Raw genomic sequence first — 6000 nt, forward strand, 5'->3', positions numbered from 1 at the left:
CACTTTTTGCACCAAAGTACGTTCATCTCTAGGAGACAGAAAGCATCTCCTTCCTGAGCGGTATGACAGCTGCGTGGTCCCATGGTGTTTATACTTGCGTACTATTGTTTGTACAGATGAACGTGGTACATTCAGGCGTTTGGAAATTAGACTTGTTGAGGTCTACAATTTTCTTTCTGATGTCTTGGCTAATTTCTTTAGATTTTCCAATGATGTCAAGCAAAGCGGCACTGAGTTTGAAGGTAGGCCTTGAAATACATCCACAGGTACATCTCCAATGGACTCAAATGATGTCAATTAGCCTATCAGAAGCTTCTAAAGCTATGACATAATTTTCTGGAATTTTTCAATCTGTTTAAAGGCACAGTCAACTTAGTGTATGTAAACTTCCGACTTCAACTGTATATGTTTCTAATTTTGGCAGAAAGTTGTTTTCATTGCAAGCTGAAGCTTGCTGTTAGCTAGCCAGCTGGAGGTAGATGTCTGGCTTGCTAACTTTAGCTTGCTATAACAATCGGTTTGTATTGCTGGTAACGTTACTCTATGGATTGGGATTATAGTTAATTATTTTGCTAGCTAGCTAATGTTAACGTGACATGTCTAAACAAAAGACCCCATGTTAAAGCTTGCTGTTAGCTAGCTAACATTAGCTTAGGTTAGGTGGCTGGCTGGCTAGATAACATTAACTTGTGTATGAAGTGTGAGTAACGTTAGTGATGTTTTCTCAGAATGCCTTTTTGCATTGCTAGTTATAGCCTAATGTTAGCTAGCTAACTAGCTCTCATTGAACATATTGGTTAACTTTAGCTAGCTATGACAATCAGTTGTATTGCTAGTTAAAGCTTGCCGTTAGAACTAACATTACCTGTATGAACTGTGTGTACTGATGATATCTCAGAATGCCATTTCGCATCTATTGTATAATAATGCTAAAATATTTGTATCTGGAATTTGTCTTTCAGCATCAATCAATGGAACACGCCTGACTCTAATCCACCAGTCATACAGTCATCAAAAAGAGAGCTGGCCCAAGCAAGCAAAAGCAGCAGCGCAGGCATCAACGACATGCGCCATTTCTTCACCAATTACAGAGTTGGGAAAACACGTGTGGACCTGAATTGTGATAACTGCAGTGGCCAAAACAAGAACAAGTTTGCGCTCTGGTGTTGTGACTGGTGGACCATGCACAAGCTCCACCACAATCTGGACCTTTAATTCCTGATCACAGGCCACACCAAGATTGCCCCTGACTGGTGCTTCGGCCTCATCAAGTAGCGCTTCAGAAAGACCAGAGTGAACACTTTGTCTGAGATTGCTGGTGTTGTGAAGGACAGCACTGTGACAGGGGTCAACATCCCACAGCTGGTTGGACTGGAGGATGGTACGGTGCTGTTAGAAAGCTATGGCTGGCAACAACACCTGACTCCCTACTTCAGGCCGCTGCCACAGATCAAGCAGTCGCAGCACTTCAGGTAAACAATAATTTTCATTGTATGAGGTTATTCTTATTTAAACTTGGGAGGGGAATTGATGTTTTCTTCAGGGTTGTAATGTCTTTTAATTTTTTATAGTTATTCCCTTTTTACAGCTCAATGCTCTGGAGCCTGGTGTTGTCACCAAGGAGCATTTGGACCACTTTCAGCACAACACTGATATTCTTCCTCTCATTTTTATTTAACCAGGTAAGTTGACTGAGAACACATTCTCATTTACAGCAGCAACCTGGCAAATAGTTTCAGGGGAGAGGAATGAGCCAATTGTAAGCTGGGGATGATTAGGTGGCCATGATGGTCAGATTGGGAATTTAGCCAGGACACCAGGGTTAACACCCCTACTCTTACAATAAGTGCAATGGGATCTTTAAGGACCTCAGAGAGTCAGGACACCTGTTTAACATCCCATCCAATAGACAGCACCCAATGACATTAGGATATTTTTTTTAGACCAGAAGAAAGAGTGCCTCCTACTGGCCTTCCAACAGCATCTGGTCTCCCATCCAGGGACTGACCAGGGCCAACCCTGCTTAGCTTCAGAAGCAAGCCAGCAGTGGGATGCAGGGTGTTATGCTGCTGGCAGTAATCAGGGTGGTATGCTGCTCATAGATGGTCTGCCTGTAAAAGCACCACCTGGACTGGACACAGCTAGGCAAACTATCTTTTTTACAAGATCAGGGAGTTTTGCGACGAAGAAGCTATGGACATCACATTCCCTACACTAAAGTCAAGGGCAGGACGGACACAGGCTCTCCGAATGCAGATTCCCTTGTTCATGCGTGGTTTGGATGGACCAGTCATCAGCACTATCTGCAGTGCCTCTATTCACATGACTCTCTCCTAACACATGCGTTGCTGCTACAATTTTTGTTTTATCCTGCTGCTCAGCCATTTTACCCCTGATTGAATGCATATAACTACCTCGTCTATCAGTGATATCGTTATTGATATTGTTCTTGTACATACTGTATATGTTTTTTATATTGACACTATCCATTTCTTATATTGCTACTATGCAAGTAACCTTTTGGCTGTACCGTTTACACCTTCTGTAGAGACCATCCACTTAGCAAGACTTAGCAAAATATTGATATGTAAAATAAATATTTATGTGCGGTCATAACATGATTTGTGACATACCACAACAATACCATGTGACCGTATCAAGTGTCCACCACTTAAATATATGGCACATGCATCTGTTTATGCACTGTACATGTGCACCTCACTCAGGTTTCAACTCAGGTTGCATGGCCTTAACTTATGTGTGGTATATATGTGATAAGTGTGTGCAACAGTATATAAAGTACGCTAATGTACTGGTGTGAAGGCATTTGGCCAGTGGTGTAAAGTACTTAAGTAAAAATACTTGAAAGTACGACTTAAGTAGTTTTTTGTGGTATCTGTACATTACTTTACTATTTATATTTTTGGCAACTTTTACATCACTACATTTGTAAAGAAAATAATGTACATTTTACTCAATACATTTTCCTTGACACCCAAAAGTACTCGTTACATTTTGACAGGAAAATTGTCCAATTCACACACTTATCAAGAGAACATCCCTGGTCATCCCTACTACCTCTGATCTGGCAGACTCACAAAACACAAATGCTTCATTTGTAAATTATGTCTGAGTGCTGGAGTGTGCCCCTTGCTATTCGTCAAAAAAAAATAAGGAATTTGAAATGATTTATAATTTTACTCAAGTATGACAATTTAGTACTTCTTCCACCACTGGATGTGGCTGGGTGATTATAGCATTTCTTTCACATGACCATCAATTTGGACAAGTGTGTCTGGGGTAAGTGTCATCTATTTATAACATGTTTTTATCTGGACACTGTTGACCTAGAATTGTTCCTTATTGTAGGCTACTACCACTTTTAGTATTGATCTTTACTACACTATTCACTGTTTAGCACATGACCTCACATATGAATCCTTAAAGAGATGGATGTGGCTGGCTTAAGAGGGTGTGAACAATGCTGAATTGATGTAGACAAAGGAGAGCTCTCCAGCAGGTACCAAAACTTTCAAAGGCCCTTATCTCAAAAGTGGGTTTACAAGTTTATCAATGTTCAAAGTAGAATTACTTTCCCATTGTTCCTCAAAAATGCAATGTATGATATACCATGTTGTAGCTCTGAGTCTCTACTTTTATCCAATGTAAAAAAAAAAAGATTTCACATTTTGCTACATGAGACCGATTTGAGCTGGTCAGTCATATATAAACTCAGCCAAACAAGAAACGTCCCTTTTTCAGGACCCGGTCTTTCAAAGATAATTCGTAAAAAAACAAATAACTTCACAGATCTTCATTGTAAATGGTTTAAACACTGTTTCCCATGCTTGTTCAATGAACCATAAACAATTAATGAACATGCACCTGTGGAACGGTCGTTAAGACACTAACAGCTTACAGACGGTAGGCAATTGAGGTCACAGTTATGAAAACGTAGGACACTAAAGAGGCCTTTGTACTGACTCTGAAAAACACCAAAAGAAAGATTCCCAGGGTCCTAGCTCATCTGCATGAATGTGCCTTAGGCAAGGAGGCATGAGGACTGCAGATGTGGCCAGGGCAATAAATTGCAATGTCCGTACTGTGAGACGCCTAAGACAGCGCTACAGGGAGACAGGACGGACAGCTGATCGTCTTCGCAGTGGCAGACCACATGTAACAACACCTGCATAGAATTGGTACATCTGAACATCACACCTGCGGGACAGGTACAGGATGGCAACAACAACTGCCCGAGTTACACCAGAAACTCACAATCCCTCCATCAGGGCTCAGATTGTCCGTTAAAGGCTGAGAGAGGCTGGACTGAGGGCTTGTAGGCCTGTTGTAAGGCAGGTCCTCACCAGACATCACTGGCAACAACGTCGCTTTTGGGCACAACCCACCGTTCCTGGACTAGACAGGACTGGCAAAAAGTGCTCTTCACTGACGAGTCGCGGTTTTGTCTCACCAGGGGTGATGGTCGGATTCGCATTTATCGTCGAAGGAATGAGCGTTACACCGAGGCCTGTACTCTGGAGCGGGATCGATTTGGAGGTGGAGGGTCCATCATGGTCTGGGTCGGTGTGTCACAGCATCATCGGACTGAGCTTGTGGTCAGTGCAGGCAATCTCTACACTGTGCGTTACAGGGAAGACATCCTCCTCCCTCATGTGGTCCCCTTCCTGCAGGCTCATCCTGACATGACTCTCCAGCATGACAATGCCACCAGCCATACTGCTCGTTCTGTGCGTGATTTCCTGCAAGACAGGTATGTCAGTGTTCTGCCATGGCCAGCAAAGAGCCCGGATCTCAATCCCATTGAGCACGTCTGGGACCTGTTGGATCGGAGGGTGAGGGCTAGGGCCATTCCCCCCAGAAATGTCTGCAGTACTTAATGCAGCTGGTGGCATGCTGCACCAGATATTGACTGTTACTTTTGATTTTGACCCCCTCTTTGTTTAGGGACACATTATTCAATTTATGTTAGTCACATGTCTGTGGAACCTGTTCAGTTTATATCTCAGTTGTTGAATCTTGTTATGTTCATACAAATATTTACACATGTTAAGTTTAATGAAAATAAACGCAGTTGACAGTGAGAGGTGAGAGTGAGAGTGCTGAGTTTACATATGAAATTAGTCAAGCAGTATGTAAACATTATTAAAGTGACTGGTGTTCCATTATTAAAGTGACCAGTGATTCCATACCGTACCAGGAAGTGATACATTCCGACAGGATGCTCTCAATTGTGCATCTGTAAAGTTTGTGAGGATCTTAGGGGCCACAGCAAATAACTTTAGCACCGGTTTGAGTGTCAAGGACTGCAATGCTGCTGGGTTTTTAATGCTCAACAGTTTCCGTGTGAATCAAGAATGGTCTGCCACCCAAAGGACATCCAGCCAACTTGACACAACTGTGGAAAGCATTGGAGTCAACATGAGCCAGGATCTCTGTGGAACGCTTTCGACACCTTGTAGAGTCCATCCCCTGATGAAGTGAGGCTCATCTGAGGGCAAAAAAATGTTTTGTACACTCTGTGTATAAGTGTCTTTGCCATAGATGAATAGCGTAAACTTTACATTTTATTTGCTGACATCCTACAGCAGGGGTTGGAACCGGTTCAGGGAACAGAACCAAAAAACGGAAAATAAAAAAGTTTTCAAGGAACAGAAACGGAACCTGGAACGAAAGTGATCCATACTGTTTAAAAGGTTATTTAAAGTTGTCCTACTACAAATCGCAACAAAGCGCCTATGCAAAGCCCTCACTTTGTCACTCAGAAACATATTTCAGTGTCTGAAAATCTTTACCTGTGTGTGTTTAGAATACCTGCCCCTCCCCCCTCCAAAGTATAGGCTACTGTACTGATGTTACAAGCTTGATTCAGAAGATAGATGGGAAAATAATTTTGGGTTCCAATCCCTGCCCTACAGTCAGATTTTGACACATGTAGAGCTATATAAACCACGCCCCTCTGCAAAAACACCTTCTCCGATA

Source organism: Salmo salar, chromosome 12 (assembly GCF_965601325.2).
Source record: "Salmo salar chromosome 12, fSalSal1, whole genome shotgun sequence".
Taxonomy (NCBI): Eukaryota; Metazoa; Chordata; class Actinopteri; order Salmoniformes; family Salmonidae; genus Salmo; species Salmo salar.